The sequence below is a fragment of the Maylandia zebra genome, linkage group LG3 (genome assembly GCF_041146795.1).
Source record: "Maylandia zebra isolate NMK-2024a linkage group LG3, Mzebra_GT3a, whole genome shotgun sequence".
NCBI classification, from domain to species: Eukaryota; Metazoa; Chordata; class Actinopteri; order Cichliformes; family Cichlidae; genus Maylandia; species Maylandia zebra.
Genome location: NC_135169.1, coordinates 42,886,802 through 42,905,778, shown reverse-complemented (window position 1 = coordinate 42,905,778; position 18,977 = coordinate 42,886,802). Strand labels below are relative to the sequence as shown.

The 18,977-nt window shown below is 44.7% G+C and overlaps 1 long non-coding RNA gene across 1 annotated transcript in view; it reads right to left on the bottom strand.

Moving 5' to 3' along the window:
- LOC143416543 (uncharacterized) overlaps positions 1-18,977 on the bottom strand; it is an 81,965-nt gene that overhangs the window by 31,131 nt on the left and 31,857 nt on the right. The window contains exon 2 of the long non-coding RNA XR_013096936.1: positions 13,429-13,562. This is a non-coding gene — a long non-coding RNA (uncharacterized LOC143416543). The remainder of the gene's footprint in view (positions 1-13,428; positions 13,563-18,977) is intronic.

The window sequence follows — 18,977 nt, the reverse complement described above, 5'->3', positions numbered from 1 at the left end:
GACATAAACGGTAGTAACCAGACCGAAAAGCAGCGCACATTTCGGTGCTTTATTTCGGTGCTTTTTTTTCCTGAGCTGTGACACACTTCTAGCCAATCATTTTACGTTTCTGAGGATAGTAGGCGAGGCCAGGTACGTACGTTCTTTTAGAGCAGAGCTACAGATTAAAAATGCCCAAGGCGAAGCGGTCAAAAGTCTGGCTGTACTTCACAGCAAAATATGCAAACTCAGCAGCAACAAGTGCTTTAAGGTGATACTGTGATACTGTCAAAGGAGGTAACTCCTCAAATCCAATGAAACACCTGGCGACGCATAGCGTTTTTTTTTAAAGCCCAGAAATGCGCCGTATTTGATAGCTTGCTGCGGGACCTCACACCGAGCACATCTACTGCGGGTGTGGTGCCTGTTATCGGGCCCGGAGTTAGCAACATCCCCCAAAAACCCGAAGAGGAGAGTCCTGGCCCCTAGCCAGCGGCTGTCCTCTTGTTTGATGGCAGATACTCCCTTCACCCTGGCCAAAAAGGCTAAAATGACCAAAGAAAAAGTGGAAAACAGCTAAACATGAGAGGTTTTGGACAAAGTTTGTGTTTTCCATTGATTAAGCACTGCTTCCAGCCAAGAGTGATGCCATATATGCCCTATAGCTGCAGAAAAGGCTAACATTGTTATCTTTTTACAAAAAAACCAAAAAACAAACAGCTGAACATGAGAGGTTTTTGGACCAATTTTGTGTTCTCCATTTTTTAAGCACCGGCACCGTTTCAAAAGTACCGGTTTGGCACCGGTATCAGATAAAACCTAAACAATACCCATCCCTACTTATATGTTACATATCTAACATTTGTGCTAAACTTGTACTAAATAATTAATCTTACTTTAGTTATAAGGATTTCCTTCTCAAATTAAAATATTAAACTTGCAGTTTCAGGACCTTTTGACCATTTTGCTCTTCGATGCAGCTTCCTCCAGCAACTGTAACATTTTCCAGTGAACACAAGCTAAGCTGATACAAATGTGAGATGCAGAATGAGTGTGTTTGTTAAATATTGTAGTGTTTTGCTGACGCCCTCGACATATAACAGCCTTCCATATAGCATACGCGAGTCTTTTAGATTCTTCTCTTTTAGGAGTAAGACGGAAGTGAGGTAAGTGACGGAAGTGATGTTGTAGGTGACGTCAGACGCCGGAGATTTTGGCGGAGAAAAAGCAAATGGTAGCATAGAGTTTAACAAAGGTTTTCCAAGCTTCAGTATTACCAAATATACTAATCAATTGTCATATAACTAACAACATCTGTTTTATCATCTCTAACACCCTGGAGGACAACGGGGAGAGTTTAGACGCTCTCCAAGATTACATCGACCGCTGTTTTCAAGATTTAGTAATGCATAAGGCCCAGAGTGCATCTTCCCCGGCCAAAATCGAGACGCCGTCATCGAAGAGAAGTCGCCAGGCAGACTCCCCCGGTACAACATCGCCTGCCGGCAAAGACATCGCAGAAATCCTGGAGTCAATCGACAAGCGATTGTCCAGTTTCGATGCGAGGCTGTCCCTGGTGGAGATCTTACACCGGGAATTTAAATCTCTGAGAGAATCCCTGGAATTCAGCCAGCGGCAGGTGGAAACGCTTGCCGCTGAAAATGCCACGCTACGGGAGTCGGTTAAATCTCTCACCGATAACGTGACCCAGCTAAACATTGAAAATAAAAAAATAAAAAATAAAAGAGTCCGTTATCGATCTACAAGCCCGTAGCATGAGAGATAATCTTGTGTTTTCTGGTATTCCAGAAACTGCCGGAGAGGACGCAGAGGCAACGGTGAAAAACTTCATTAAAATCCACCTGAAGCTGCCGGAGGACACCGTAAAGAACATCGACTTCGATAGAGTACATCGCTTGGGGGGCGCGCGGTCGCGGACCGGGAGACCACGGCCTATTGTGGCCAAATTCAGTCAATTCAAACAGAAGGAACAGGTGAAGAGTCGCGGCAGAGAGCTGAAAGGAACGGACTTCAGCGTGAACGACCAGTTCCCCAAAGAGATCCTGGAACGACGCAAGGTCCTGTTCCCAGTTCGACGTAGCTTCATCCAGAAAGGCTCCCGTGCTGTCATCGCCGTGGACCGGCTCTACGTGGACGGACAGCTGTACCGCGACCCCGGCACCACACCGTGGTTATACTGACTGCACTCCAGATAAGAACCCGCTACACTCTTTTCTTATTCATTCACACTTTCTCCTTTAAAATGTGTTTAACCTAGTAATATCAGTAGGATGTCATAGCAGATATAACACCGTCACCCTCCGTCATTGCTTTAATTGGAATGTTTCCGTTTCGTTTCCTTTTTTTTGTTGTCGCTCACAGTTCATGTGGTTTCTTTCTTTCTCTTGTCTTTCACTGCTGTGGTCACCTACTCCCCCACTCACCTACAAACAACACCCAATATTTCTCCATATTTTCACAACACGATCACGCAAACACATCAGCTCAACGGCAGCACATTCACAACAGCCTCACAGCACGCACAGTCTTGCAGGACACATAAGCAAGCCACGCTTGTTCATATTAGTGAATATTCACACACATAGTCAGACTTATGGAGTCTCTCACCACACTTCTTTTTCTCTTTCTATTTACAAACAAGGGATGTTTCCATATTCTCTCCACCTGTCTAAACGAAACACCCAGCATACATCATTAAACATACACGCACAATTAAGGGCATGCTGAGGTTTGTCACATGGAATGTAAATGGAGCTGGCACCAGAGGAAAGAGGTTAAAAATATTTAACCAGCTTAAAAAACTACAGGCAGATGTTGTTTTATTACAAGAAACTCACAAACCTGTCACAGGTTTAAATGAACTTAAAACACCTGAGTTTCCTAACGTGTTTGCAGCCGGTTATAATTCTAGACAACGGGGAGTAGCAATTTTAATACATAAAAATGTTAATTTTACAGTACTCGATACAGTTATAGATCCAGAGGGTAGATTTCTAATTATTAAACTATCAATATTGAACAAAAAAAACTATGTATTGTTAGTATATATGGTCCAAATGTTGATGAACCCTCATTCTTCCACGGTTTTTTTAGTGCACTCTCTGAACACCTTGATTGCACACTCATTCTTGGCGGTGACCTCAACCTTGGACTAAATGAAGAAATGGATAGGCTCAACACAACAGGAACTCAGCGTAATTGGCAGTCCACAAATATAATCAAACAGTATATGAACGACTTTGGTCTTTGCGATGCATGGCGCTCTCTTCACCCCACCAGTAAGGAATATACTTTTTTCTCGCATGTTCATCACTCTTACTCTCGTCTGGATTATTTTCTGGTCAGCAGCTCACTGCTGTGTGACATTTCAGACACTGAGATTCATCCTATAGCTGTCAGCGATCATGCTCCTGTATCTTTAACACTAATGCACAAGAATAATACTACGCCAAGTAAAAACTGGAGATTTAATATATCACTACTTAAAGATGAAGACTTTATTAAATACTTTAAAAAAGAATGGACTTCATATTTAGACTTTAATGACACTCCCGGAATATCTGCTTCTGTTCTATGGGAAGCAGGGAAAGCTGTGATGAGAGGTAAAATAATTTCTTTCTCATCACACAAAAAGAAAGAAGAAAACAAAAATATTCAGGAATTAGAAAAAAACATCAAATCACTAGAAGAAGCCTACGCGTCCCACCAAGATCAGGAAACATTGAACAAAATATGCAAAACAAAACTAGAATTAAATGAAACTATTAATAAAAAAACACAATTCCTTATACAAAGACTTCGCTTGCAGAATTTTGAACACAGTAACAAATCAGGTCGATTTCTAGCTAACCAGCTAAAAATAAATAAAGAAAAAACAACTATATGTGCTGCTAAAGATTTATCGGGGAACACAATATATGATCCTGGAAGAATAAACAACATTTTTAGGGATTTCTATGAAACTTTATACTCACCACAAATAAACCCATCTAAAAATGAAATTGATCTGTTTCTTGACAACGTAACTCTTCCAAAATTACTAGACAGTCAAGCAATGGAACTGGATTCGCCACTGACGCCAAGTGAACTCCAGGAAGCCCTGATAAGTATGCCCAATAATAAGGCTCCAGGTCCAGACGGCTTCCCTGCAGAATTCTACAAAGAATTCTGGACAATTTTGGCACCAGTATTCCATGGCATGTTGCAGGAAATCGAGGAAAAGGGCAGACTACCACCAAATATGAATTCTGCCAACATTAGTCTCCTGCTAAAACCAGGCAAAGACCCTTTATTTCCCTCAAGCTATCGTCCAATTTCTCTTTTAAATGTAGACCTTAAAATAATCTGCAAAGCTCTCTCAAAGAGATTAGAGAAAATGACCCCCCTCTTAATTCATCCTGACCAAACTGGTTTCATAAAAGGTCGGCACTCCTCAACAAACACTCGTAGATTACTTAATTTAATAGACTACTCATACGATAAAAACATCGAAGCCATAATATTATCTCTAGATGCAGAAAAAGCATTTGACAGAGTTAATTGGAAATTTTTATTCGCAACTTTACACAAATTTGGTTTTGGAAACTCTTTCATAAACTGGATAAGAATATTATACAATTCCCCAACGGCTCGTATCAGAACAAATGACCAGACATCCTCCAGCTTCTGTCTCCTGAGGGGCACCAGACAGGGATGCCCACTCTCCCCCTCACTTTTTGCAATTTTTATCGAACCTCTAGCAGCAGCATTTAGACAGGCTACAACAATTAAGGGCATAAAATGTAAGAACATAGAACATAAAATCAGTCTCTATGCGGATGATGTGTTGCTTTTTCTGCAAAACACACAAACCAACCTCTCTGAGGTAATTACTTTAATAAACTGGTTTTCAAGAGTTTCAGATTATTCAATTAACTGGCCAAAATCTACAGTTCTCCCCATTAACTGCTCCTTCCATAATTCTTCCTCTGCCCCACTGCAATCTGGAAATATTAAATATTTAGGTATTAATATCTCTCCTAAGCTTTCAGACTTAACTAAACTAAACCACATCCCACTTCTAAAGAAAGTAGAAGGCGATCTGACTAGATGGAAATCTTTACCCATATCACTCATGGGAAGGGTCGCCACTATAAAAATGATGATCTTGCCAAAAATAAATTACTTATTTTTGATGATCCCTAACAAACCATCACAAGATTGGTTCAGATCTCTGGATTCATATATTTCCAAATTCCTTTGGAAAGATAAACCCCCGCGTATTAGCTTAAAAACTTCTGGTCTCAGATTTGCTTAAAAACTTTTAAATTAATTAAAAATCCCAGTCTGCAATTAATACAATACAAAATACTTCATAGAGTGCACTATACAGGTCATCGGATGTTCAAGATGGGCTTTACATCTTCCAACAACTGCTCACACTGTCAAGGCAATACACCAGACAATTACATCCACGCTCTTTGGTTCTGTCCACCAGTGCAAAAGTTTTGGCGCGAGATATGTGAAGACTTATCAAAATGTCTGAAATGTAACATTCCAACCTCCCCCTTAGTGTGTTTGTTGGGCAGCTTAGATAATGTCACTTCAGAAAAGAATATAGCCCATATGATCTTCACTGCCCTATGCATAGCCAAGAAAACAGTCCTCATGAACTGGAAAAATAAAAATAATCTTAATTCTAACCAATATAGAAATTATCTATTAGATTACATTAGTCTTGACACAGCCTCTGCCACCACATTAGATCAATTGCTCTGGGCCCCTTTTATCAGCTCCATCACCTAGTGGGGGTGGGGGGTCATAGTTTGGTCCCGCCTTCACTGTTGTGATTGGTGAGGGGGTAGGGACAGGCTTAGGGTGTCGGGGGGTTCCCCGGAGGCATCTTCCTTGGGGGGCTCAACCCGGGGTAGCGGTCACGTCCGGTTGAGGGCTCTGTTGGCTCTCAGGTGACTGTTTCCTCGCGGCTGCGTGCAGCGGGGCTAGGGGAGGGTCTGTGCTGACGGACGTGGGTTACTGACCTGGCAACCTGGCTGCCCCTGGGTGGGTCCGGGATGGGCGTGAGGTTCTGGGGGCGCTCCGTCTCTGGGCTGGGGCCCGGGCCGGGCCTCGGGGGCTCGGGTCCTGGTTGGTGTGTTGCCGGGGTTGTGGGCGGGTGGGTGCATGGGGGCCTGGCCCTGGAGCAGGGTGCCGCCGGTGCATCGAGCCGCCTGGGGGGCTCTTCAACTGGTGGGGGGGGGATGGTCACATCTTGCAGGAGCTTTCTTCTCTCAGGAACTCTCTGCAGGAGGGGGAGATACAGGAGAGGTGGAGGAAGATCTCAGCCTGGGCGTTTACCGTCTTATGTAGTCTGGAAGATGTGTGGTTGGTGGGGTGGGTGCAGTTTTCTCTGTGGTGGGGTTGGGTGGACTGTCCAGGGCTCTGTGGAGCCGGGGGGCGCTACTGCACTGGGCCCCGGTCTGATGGGCCTGGGCCCCCCTTCCCTGGCGGGTCGCGGAGGGTGGGAGTGCCTACTGGGGTCAGCGGGGGAGCTGGCCCCAGGGAGGGGTTACCTGCCCCTCCCTTCCTTCCCTCCCCATCTCCAGCTGCCTCCCTCTTCCCGCTCCTCCACAACCACCCACACATGCAGGGCCTTGGAGTGGGGGTATGTCACCAGGGTGCAGAGGAGGCTACCCCCCCCCCCCCGTCCCCTTCTGGCTGCCTCTGCCTCAATTTTATCCCACAACTTAGACATTCACATTACTCACACTCTCATTACACATACATATAGGATCTTGGGGGTGGGCACAATCACGGAGTCCAAATCACCATCAGGGTGTATACCTCACCCCTGACGTCGTTGCCCACCTCTCAATTTTAAATACACTTAGTCATTGAGGGTTAGCAGGAGGGACTATGCGCTTACCTGCTGCTCCTTGGCAGGTAGCTCCATGCCCTCCTGGGTTTTAATTGCACCTTAGAACACATATGCATCAACATTACAATGAGCGGGTGGAGGGAGGTTTGGAGTCTTCTCCCACCCCCATTCTCTGCGGCCTGCTGGAGCGGGAGGGCTAGTAGGAGGAGTTGGCCGTCCGGCTGCGGTCTGGGGTGTGGGGCCTCCCTGCTGCTGCGGAGTCGGGGTGGTCTGCCTCTCCCCACCGCAGGGAAAAGGGTAACACCACCTGGGTCTGGGTGCAATTCCCCCCTCCAGGGGCAAGGGTACCTAGACCCGGTTTGTAGAGTACGCTTGGGGAGTGTGATTGTGCGTACAGCGTCTCTTTATGTCTGTCTCCACGTTGGCTGAGTGTGGAGTGAGTGCATATGAGAGCATGAGGGTGGGAATGGATGTTTGTGTCTGTGTGTGCCTGTATGTCTGTGTCTATATGTCAGGTTGGGTATCAGACGCCACCTCTCTGGGGACACCTCAGGCCCTCCAAGGTTTGGAGGCCTATCTCCACCCACCACCACTTCCCCTGCCGGTGGCGGACTCCCTCAGGTGTCGGTGTGTTGGTGGTTCTTTGTGTCTGGGGGTGGGCGTCCGGGTACACACCGGCTCACTCCTTGGCGGCCGCTTGTCGGGGCCTGGGGCCTGGGGCTCGCTCGGGCCCCTTTGGAGGTGGGGTGCCCCCGGCCTCTCGGCCTAGGGCTCGGTCACTCAGGCGCAGCTGGGGGCCGGCGGAGCTCACGGGCGCGTCACTGCAACTCCCCCTGACTTCTGCTCCGCGGCTGCTGGGCGAGCCCTCATCTGGGACTCTCCTCAGCTCTTACTGGGACAGTGGCGCGGCTGCCCCTCTGTTGGTCTTCCATTGTCTCTTGTGTTCTGGGGGCCTCTGGATGTCTGGAGTTTTGATCTCCTCCATACCCGGTTCACACCCTGGAGGACGGGGCTGTGGCCCCCCCACACTCCCTAGCAGATCATTACATGGAGAAACCTTTGGAATGCAAGCATGCTGATCCACACAGGTATGCACACATGGGTATTCACAGACGCGGACTAAAGCTTTCTTGGCTGCTGCCTCAAAGCACACTGTGCGCTGTCTATCTTGCGTGCTGCACAATATCGTTTATTATTTAGTAAATATTGATATCTATGACTAGCTAGTTTATTGTGATGGTGCTTTGTTTTCTCTATTATTATGTTGCTCTTTGTTGTTTGCTGTCTCCTCTGTTTGTTTTTGTTTGTTTGTTTTTTTTTTTTTTTTCTCCATACAGGTGACCCAGGAGTTTTGTTTTTTTTTCTCTCTCTCTCTTCCCCCCCCTTCTCACCGTCTCTTCTCCCCTTTGGTTTTCTTTCTTTCTCTCCCCCTCTCTCTCTCTCATTCCCCCTGTCCTATTTATTAAAAAAAAAAAAAAAAAAAAAAAAAAAAAATGACAAAGGATGAACTGAAGCTCTGCCATCACGTAATGTCGCATACTGCTGTTTCTGATGTCATTTAAAAAAAAAAAAAAAAAAAGATTCTCTCTTTTGATCAGATGTGAACTTCACACTGAAAAGTTGAAGTCAAGTTCACTGAAAATCCAACTTTCATTCACACCGGCGGGAGATGACGTCAGCAAATGTCGATGGCATTGGCATTTCCAGCGTGTGAACCGCTAGCACGTGCGATGCGAGCGCACGTGTTCAATGAGAGTGAGCGAGAGCTCAAACGCACATCGGTGGTTAAAGACTAGTATTGACTGTGGTAAATTAAACACCCTCATTAAGATGGCCTCGTGACCCAGTAAACAAAGCTGTGGTGTGTGTGTGTCCGCACACAACACGTTTAAGTGATCGTGCTGCATGACTCAGTGAATCACAAGGTGGGGTGGCCTAAGTATCTACAGTATAGCAGTCTGGATGCAGAGCTCAGATATTTCACACTTTACTCCCACTCTGAGCTGAAAGATTTTATTGTAACAAAGTCGGATGATTAAAGCTCTATTATGTGATATTTTGGATTCTTGAGATTAATAAAATACCTCAGTTTAATGTGAAAGGGGCTGCTTGTGCCAGCCCTCCTAAGAATTAACCTTTTACTCAACTGGAGCTCTGAGTAGCTTTTAACCACATGAAGCACCATTGTCTGGCTGCTGCACAGACCACACTGTGGAGCCTTTAATAACACTCTGCAGCAGTTTCCAGCACGCACAAATCACACGATTGATGATGTTCTGTCGCTCTCTTCTCTCACCACTCACCCCCAACCAATCACAGCACACGGCTGCACCTCAATCAGCCCGCTTCTGCCTTTTCTCTAAAAATAGGTGTTTTCCTTCCCACTGTCGCCAAGTGCTTGCTCATAGGATTGTTTGGGTTTCTTTCTTATTTCTTATCTTATTGCAGGGTCTTTGCTTTACAGTAAAAAAGCCTTGACGTGACTGTTGCTGGGAATTGGCACAACATCAATCATACTGAACTGAATTAAAAATATCAATAAATAATACACTACACGATGACGCAGTGAACAAAACGAGCACACATACCCGTCTTTCTATTGAAAGCCTGGTGAGCAGTGTCTATGCCCTTCAGTTGAGTTTGCTGACACTTGGTTTGATGTAGACAGTCCTCGTTCACAGGAAGAGTCAAGCAAGGCCAAGATATTTACTATAGCTTAAAAAAAATCTACTTAAATATTCCAGGTTCGGACTGGAGTTAACCTTCAAAGTGCCAACATCTCTGCAGCTAAATGTGAAGACTAACCCCCAGTTTAAAAGATGTCAGTTACATAAACAATGGACTGCTGATGGATTCAACACCAAGCGTGCACATGTCCCACAATTTAGCTGCTCACTTGAACGCCTCCCGCATCTCAACGCATACAAAATGATAGCCTTTTACACAATCTGCCCATTTTACATCACTCTTTTCAGCCATACAATTCATGAGACATGAATTCAATGCAGCATACAAAGTATGAAAGCACCTCTTTCGCTGTGTAACCTCCACCCGTGGGAGGAGTGACAGGTATTGTTTATCAGACCATCGATGGGCCAATCAAAGCATATATTCAGCGTGCCTCTCCCAGTTCACGGACGACTCCTGAACCAAAGACTCGTCTCGATAACTCGTCAGATTGTGAACTGGAGGATCCGTTTGGGGAATGCACCTACTGTCAGAACAGCTGCAGGGCAAGAGGCCACAAATCTCACAGCACCGACACGTCTGCAAAAGTGTGGATGAATTCAGAAGCATTTTACACAGCGGCACATGTTTAAGTTGCTGCAGTTTAAGACTTTGGGGGAAAATAAACACTCAACTACAACAACAACAGCCTGAGACAATAAAGCTGGCATTTCAGGGGGTCCGAGCATTTCAGGCTTTCACTGAGAAGACGTCTATTGTCCTTTAAAATCTGTACCCAATTTGCCGAACCATCTCAATTTTCCTCAGCATTTACAAACCTTTTACATTTAGAGGATTACATTTGAATTCAGTGTTAAATCCATTAGAAAGATGCTGATGAATCAAGGTCTGTAACAAACAGCATCAATATTGAAGCAGCCTTGTGTCGCCGTGTTCATATTTGATTGCAAGCGTACCTCAGGGAGTCTGGCACTTACCCAAAACAAAACATGTCACGCTAATGTCTAACGAATTATTGAAGTGGTTTTTCAGTCTTATAAGCGCCAGCGTTTCCTCTTTTTCTCAAGGACCGACTTAAAGTCGTCATCAACGATGCAAATACTTCTCATATCTGCAGGTCTAAAAATGGCTTTTGTGACGTTCTGTACATGTGACATACAACAAATAAATTGTGTTTGAAAAGAAGCGCTCCTTTAGCCATCTTTCTTATCGCAACATTCCCAATTTACTTATCCGAAACAAAGCACAGAGAGACAAAAGCTTCTTTATGTTGGAACACACCACAGCGCGAGGAACTGAACCCATGTTGTGTGCACACGTGTGCAGAGAGACATGAGGTGCTAACTCGGTGATGCCGCTTTATTTTAAACTCGCTCCTCCTTATTAAAAATTACACCTGCGTGCATCAGTTTCATAATGCGCACAGCTCACCGTTTAAAAAGACGCATGCATACAAAAATACATGCATGCACACACACGTAGATATTTTAAATATTTTCTCTTTTCCAGCTGTTCCTTGGTAATTAAACAGTTAAAAAAGTAAAGTCTCTTACTCACTGCTCTCAGTCCTCCACCCACCCACACACACACACACACACACACACAGTGGTAGAAGCACCTTCCTATAGCCAGATGTCTACTGTCAAATCGCTGCTTTGCTGCTACAGAAAATTACGCAATGTTCCTGAATACCATACGGCAGGTAGCTCTGTCCTTTGTGTCAGTGCCAAAAGCTGCAGTTTTATGAAGAGCCACTTGAGGCTGCCTCTAAAAGCTACTCAATATTCTCGGCTCTCCAATCCCTCATGTTAAAATTTATAACCACACAATGGAATTAAATGTGTTTGCAGCACCGTTTACATCTTTGTTTCCCAATTTTATGACAAATGAGCAACTTACAGTTATACATTGCCAGGGGCTGTTTTCTGTCCAGCATTGTGTTATATTAAAAGCCTCTGAAAAAACAAAGGTTTAGTTTACTTAGAAGCCAAGGATTAGCATTATGATCATGTTTGAGAGGGTGTCCACTATTTGTAATCAATTTTTTATTGACTTTGTCGAACCTGGCTTATAGTAATATTAGGCTTAAACTGGTGCAGCTGTAAATCTCATCTTTTCTGCAGAAAACTTTAATTTGACTGCAACAATAAGTACAAATACAGAGAACTGTGGAATTTGCCGTTTTCTCTCATCCCTTTGTGGCCCAGCAAACATAATCTGACAGGTATTTTAAACTTATCTAACAGAACTCCAGTCTTTTGAGCCCACTAATGCACTCAGCCTTTTTGTTGCATTGCATTGGGAATACTTAAACAGCACAAAACACAACTAAAAACATTTCTTTCTGTGCAGATTTACTCAGGAACAGCGACTCCTTCCCTGCCGCACTTACTTTTTTTGGTTTGTATCTACAAATTTGAACACGACTTCGTGAGATCAGCTCCAAGCGACAACCCGCCTGCCAGAAGTTGCCACATGAGAGGCGTTATCCCATTGGTTTCCCGATACCAGGGAAGATCAGTGGAGCACAGATAAGTGCTATCGATGTTGAATTACACCCAGCTGGAAAACAAACGTAGCACGAGTCTCTTGTCAACCACGGAGCGAGGAAGAGAATAGCACGGAGGATGTGAGTTAAACCTCCTCTGAAATCCGGGCTGAAACCCTGCAACAGCCATATTAGATGAATCTCAATGAAGCCAATCCGCTGATGCAGAATACATCCAGTTAGAATGAAAGCAGGCATGAAGGCCCAGTCAGCCCACTGGGGTATAAGTGATACTAAAGCCATTATTAAATTCTCACTCTGCAAATTTTCTTGACATGGATACTTGGATGTTTTAAGCCCGCGGCCCAGATTTTGGCGACCTGGAACGTCTCCCGGCTTAACGTGTCTCTCAGATCTTGGAGCTTCCAAATGGTCAGTCACATTTATTTATTTATTTTTTTAAATCTATCGCTGAAACGTAAGAGTCAGGGTAAATGGATCAATTTTTCAGCAGACAGCTCCCATCAGTCTGTGTCATCATTGATTACAATTTATTTCAGGAAGGATAATGTCTTACCTTGACAGTCTCAAATGCCCCGCTTTGGCATAACGTTGCTCTATGGAGCGAGTAACTGATTACAGCATAGAAACATTTATTTCCGCCTGTCGCTTTTTGAAAAGAAAGGGACATGCTGCTATCCTTTGTATCGGGGCCTGTTTGAACAGCTTGTACCTGATGCACCGGTCTACCGGCAGGCACATTCACCAAAAGGAGAGAACACATAAAACAAAACAGAATAACAACAAGGGGATGGAACAACACGCACTTCTGCTCTGCATGAGGACAGCAACCGAGTCCAGTCTTAGGTGGGAAAGCAGAGGAGAGCCATTTGTTTTCAGACGGGGTTTTTAAAAATGTCTTAAATCTGAATCTGTTTCAAATGTGTTCAAATCTATTTAGAGCAGCTGTTAAGTGACTGAAGGTAAAAATGGTAAAAACTCAGATTATTGTGAAACTGATATAACCTGATCAGCTATGTTATCTTTGTTTAAACTTAAAAGAAAAAGGCAAAAAGTAATGTCTGGCTGTTCTAACAAGATAGATTTGATTTGATGGCTTTTTCATTTGTACCAGAAGGAAATCTGATCTCAAATGGAACCAAGAAGCTCAAGTATAAAATAGCTGTGTTAAATATCCTATATCTGCAACTCAGTCTGAAGGTTGAATCTTCACTCTGAACTCAGTGGCAGCTGGGAGTGCTGCTGTCAAAGATCCTCCTCGCTTCCTTGTTAAAAATTTATTAACAGACAGCAAGGGACACTGAAAGAATCATGAAGCTTATAAACAGTGTTTACACAGGCCTAGTTTTGTTCTAAAGTGAACAAAACTTTAACTTACAAAAACCCACAACTGAATGTGGCAGCAGCGCGGCGACTCGTGATGCTCGCTCTGTCTGAACCATCCATCCAGGAGCTGGACCTTATCCCGGCTGCAAAAGGTGGGCAGGGGTACGCCCAGGACAGGTCGCCAGTCTATCGAGGGGCCAAAACAGAAAGACAAACAGCCACATGGTCTCACATCTGCAGAATATTTAGAATCACAAATTAACATAAGCCTTTTTCTTCTTTTTTTTTTTTTTTGACTCGTCTTGAAGTGCGTTTAAAAATTTGTTATGATCTTTGTGTTTGTTCACTTCTGTAGAAAAGGGCCTTAGACAAAGGCTTATGGTGCTGGACCAATATGTGCACGTGAAACAGGAAGTTGCATTTTTACCCGGGTCAGGTGTGGCTCAGGAGACAGAGCGGGTTATTTCCCACTCAGAAGTTTGGTGGATCGATTCGCCAGCTGATCTGGTCTGCATGTCAAAGTATCTTTGGGCACGACACGCTGCTGGATGAATGCGATTGGTCAGATTAGTAGCAAAAAGCAAAGAGTACCAGTCCAGTCTCCCTCTTCTAATGTGTCTGGTTACTCAAAAAGTGGGGCACACACCATCCTACAGAAAGATGTTCCTTTATTTGTTGATACTGGAACGGCACCAATACGACACTCTAAAATCTGTTCATCCAGGTTGGGATCTGGAAACAGCAAATGCCACAGATATGACTCACGTCACACTGCCTTGTGCAGACGGATTTGCATTTGTCAAGCCTCCATTCATTTCCTCGGGGTTTCACTTTAAATCGTCCCCCAGCTGCATGGCGGACATTTAGTCCAGGCTGCACTTGTGTTTGTCTTTCTGTTCGACCTGCTGAGCCTCGAGGTGCTTCATTGTAACCTTTCGTAAATGAGATGCAGGGGGGCGCTTTAAGGGAGGCTTAGCTCTGCTGACAGCCTGCTTGTTACAGTTGTCAGCCAGCTGAGGTAGTTTGACACCTGTAATCTCGGTTGCTACGGTTCTGGGCCAGTTTCTGTCGGCAGGGCTCATACTGCCCAGCCAAGCAAAAAAGGGAAAAAGTGACAACTGACTTGACCGCTGAATTGTGTAAAAGTGGTATCATCAACTTAATACACACCTTGAAGGAGTTTCGCCTCCTCGAGAAAAAGCTCACCTGTCTGTCAGCGCACGACAATCACTCGCACGAGTTATTAGCCGTTCTGTTTTACTTTGCAAGTTTTGCGTTTGCGCACTCATCTGCAGACATCCAATTTAAAAAAAACTCACATCTACTTTTAATATATTTCATGCAAAGCACAGGAAGTAACACAAAAAAGATTGACAGGCCCAAATTTCAGCAAACTAAAGTGATTTTTCTTCGGGTGTCCTTTTGACAAATAATGTTATTGCATTCAAAATGTCTCATTGCCAAACCCAGAGTTTCATATTTGGAAACAGACATCTCTATCTTTGTGCCGAGCACAGAAACAAGTCTCTGAGCCCTCTCGTGTGTTTTGGCTGGTGCGTGGGTGCTGTTGCGGCGTGTTGTTTAGCAGCAGATTGTGCCTTTAGTTTAGAATCAACAGTGCATGCAGTGGGTATTATTTGTTAAGGCCTTAGCCAAGCACTGAAGTGCACGTAATGCTATTAAGTTGAACCCAGCAGTGCGTGTCCTGCAGTATGTTGTGTGTCTAACATACTGGAGGAGGAGATGAGCATTTGATGTGGTCAGGCAATTAAACAGCAAGTTAATATTTATGCTCCTCCTCTGAGCGCACAACATCATCTTTTCTCCTCAGCTGTGAGAACGTGTCCTTGACTGCAAGCCTAAACATACATATTATTCCCATTATATTAGCACTGCGTGTGTGTGCATGCATGCTGCATTAATAAGCACGGTAATGAAAGGGGACAGTTTTCAGTTGCCGTGGTAATGAAGCAGTGGACCGTTGCCAGGCACAACGACAAAGAGGGGACGTAACTGTATTACTGCAAACACAAACAGCGGACAATGATTGGATTAAGGCAGAAGGGAGATGGATGGACAGATAGATGCAAAAAAACAACAAAATAAGTGGACAGCTGCAGCATGGGACAACTTTGCATGTCAAAATAGAGGTCTGTGTTTATGAGAGAGACTAATGGATGGTCTTGTCTCTACATCCAGAGGTGTACAAGGAGGAGTGAAGAGAGAGATGTGTATGTCGCTAGGGGACACGGACGGGATGATGTGATCGATATGACTGGGCCCGTGTCCCCCGAAGAGAGACAGGCAGAGATTCAGATGGATGGACAGAAACAGAGATGCAGCAGAGGAGAGGTCGGCTTGACAGACAGATAGATCAAATGAAAGGGATGCAGGGAGGCGACAGACAGACAGAGTGAGATGATAAGCAGCGTTACGAAAGACAGCAAGATTAATATAGAGGTAGATGGTGAAATTATGTGAGAGAGGAGAGGTCGGGCCGGGTCGATGGCGAGACATACCCTCTGGAATCTTTGGTGAAGAAAAGAGGCAGAGTGCACAGATGATTTTCTTATGACCTTGAAGCGGTGTGGTTTAAATGAAGTTAAGAGTAAGTACCTTCCAAAGCCAGAAACAATTTCGAGAGTCTCTTCTCCACCATGTGACGCTGTATAGAGCTGTCAGTTCGCTGACAGTCAAAGACACGGGGTCACATTTCACGGTTCAGATGCTTTTGCATTGCAGAGGAGAGACACTCAAAAGAAAAGGACAGAGGTGAATGGTTTCAGTAATGTGTTTCTTTCTTTCAGATCTCTCCTTCAGACATGCACAATAACAGGGTTTTATTGAGTGCAAGTCTTTAAACCCCGTTATAGGCTCAGCCTTCGGTGTATTTTTTGTATTCTGTCTTCTGAAGCTGCGTATTCAATAAAGTGCTACATCACCATTTCTAGGGCAACATTCATCCTTTGATTGTTAAATCTCAACAACTGTTTGACTGATTCTCATAAACTTTGCATCTTAGCTTGCTTAAGATGAGTTCAGATTCATCTAATGATCCACTGAGTTTTCATCCTTTTCTTTTGGCTCTCGGAGGAGACTGACACACTTGTTCTCCTCTCCCCTCCCCTATCTTCCCTGCTTAGTTCTTATGTCCTTGTCTAGTCTTGTGTTTTTTGTATTACTTTCCCTGGAACACTTTCTCACAATCTGTTTCAAAAACCTAAAAGAGGATTATGGATTTGATCAACTGGTCTCTGAATGCTATTGACACCCTTTTCTCAACGAGAAGTCTGGAGGGACTTTCCCTGCCGTATACACGATGGACGGGTGGCAGACATGGAGGGTCGTGTGCCTGGTGGGACTGTCGATCGAGGACGCTGAAGATATCTACCTATTGGGAACCATGACAACAGGGCTCTTGCTGATCGGAGCTGGCTTGGCCCTGGCTTATCGGAGAATTAAGAAAGCGGAACCGGCTGTTCAAACCCCCCCAAGGCTGCCCGCTGGGATTGAAACGATGGGACGAGGCGCGACTTCTCAGGAAGGGCTCACTGAGTGCAGCATGGTTAAGAGCTTGGAGGAGCTTATGGCTGCAGTGAATACTCAGAATAACACCTCTGAGCGTATATTGGGTTACATCAAGGAAAAGTCCACTCAGAACAACACCTCTGAGTGGAAGTTGGATTACATCTTGGAACAGCTGACTGCAGTCATGAGTTCTCAGAATCAGCTCTCTGAGCAAAAGAATGACAAGACCACAGAACTGAAGGTTGATAACATCATGGAGAAGCTCGCGGCTCTCCAACAGGAGATTGAGAGACCAGTGTTGGAGTGTTAAAGAACAGCTTGAAATTCTCATGAGCTGTTGCAAAAGAAAAATCACCAACATAATACGGCTACCCCTTCGGCGCCAGCTGTGGGCTCAAGGCTGGAGCCGAACAAAAACTCCCTGATAACGACTGTGTTGAGTCTGTTCCTTCCCATTCCATGCAAGGCCACCTGGGTTGGCTGGAAGACTGTTTACTTAGCCTGGCAGGGCGAAGGACACTGTCTCAGCTGAACTATGGACACGCACACACATACATATACTGATACTGATAAGCACTCATTGACGCATCACCCTCCCTACCCCAGATCCAACGCCACCTCCAACGCTTACCTCCCCTCTGATGTGGACATTGGGTCAGCTGGAGGCGCAGTTGAAGATTGCAGCGGTCCCAGATCAGATGTACACACTGGAACTCTTTCCCATGTTGCTTGTCTGTGTTTATTGTGCTATGGTGTGCTGATATTCAATTCAATTTTATTTATATAGCGCCAAATCACAACAAAAGTCGCCTCAAGGCGCTTCATAGATAAAGAGAAAAACCCAACAATCATATGACCCCCTATGAGCAAGCACTTTGGCGACAGTGTGAAGGAAAAACTCCCTTTTAACAGGAAGAAACCTCCGGCAGAACCAGGCTCAGGGAGGGGCGGGGCCATCTGCTGCGACCAGTTGGGGGACATCTGTGCATTCCTGTATTATCCTTCTGTGTTACACATTTCGATGTTTTTTCCTCGCTACCTGGCCTGACCTGTCTCCCCAATGTGATGTTTATGTATTGTATGTACGGTCGGCAAGGTCTGTCATCTCGGTTGTGGGCAAAAGACCTGCAACTGACAAATAAAGGCTATCTCATCTCATCTCGTCTCATTTAGTCTCTTTAAGTCTGTTTTTTTGAGTATTTATTATACCTGCTGTTTAGACAGGAGCAGCTAACCCCCTCCTGGCTGTTATGCTACAAAAATCTTTACATGCAGGTATTCATCCATTACATGCATTCATTAGTGTTACAAATTGCCCACGTTTCATAAATTGTTGTGTGTAACTATGTTTGTCCTGTTACACCACATGAGTGGGAATCAGTCAGCACAGATCCCCATTATCATGCTCCACAGCACTTCTGGCAGCAAATAATATGTTACGCAGTACCAGTCAATGAGTGAGTGCCCAGACTCTTGACTGGTGTATTTTGGACCTTTGACACACATACACAGGGGGCCATCTCAGCCAAAGCGGTGACATTTGAAAATTCATTTCATTAATGGAATCCTGACCAGCGTACTGCATGATACTGATGCAGTATTATGCCCTGTAGCTCAGATTAAATTAACAAAATGATTCATTAATGCAACCTGTCGCGAAAAGTCCAAAAACCATGCCCACATGACTGGAAACTCTGCTGGGCCACCGAACTGATGACTGAAGTCGTCGTTGTGCTGCGTTGTCGGTTTTGTAAATATATGCTGTGGTTTGTGCTTCTTTTGCTACATGATGTCTCTCAGAGATGCAAAAAGAAGTTGTTGTTTGTGTTCTCTGTTTATATGCGTCTTCTTATGAGTATGCATGCGTGGATCAGTAACTGCTGCGCGCTGACATTACACGATTTATGTGTAGGTATGTTGTTCAGGTTTTCTGCGTAGTCTCGTCTGAAGTCGTCGTGCACAGTGAGCGTTCCTGAACAGTTTGAAGTGGCTAGTGTTAGGATAGCTGGCATGTTTCCAGGCACACATGCGTGCAATATACAAAGTAAGACTGCTGAAATCTTAAACTGGCGC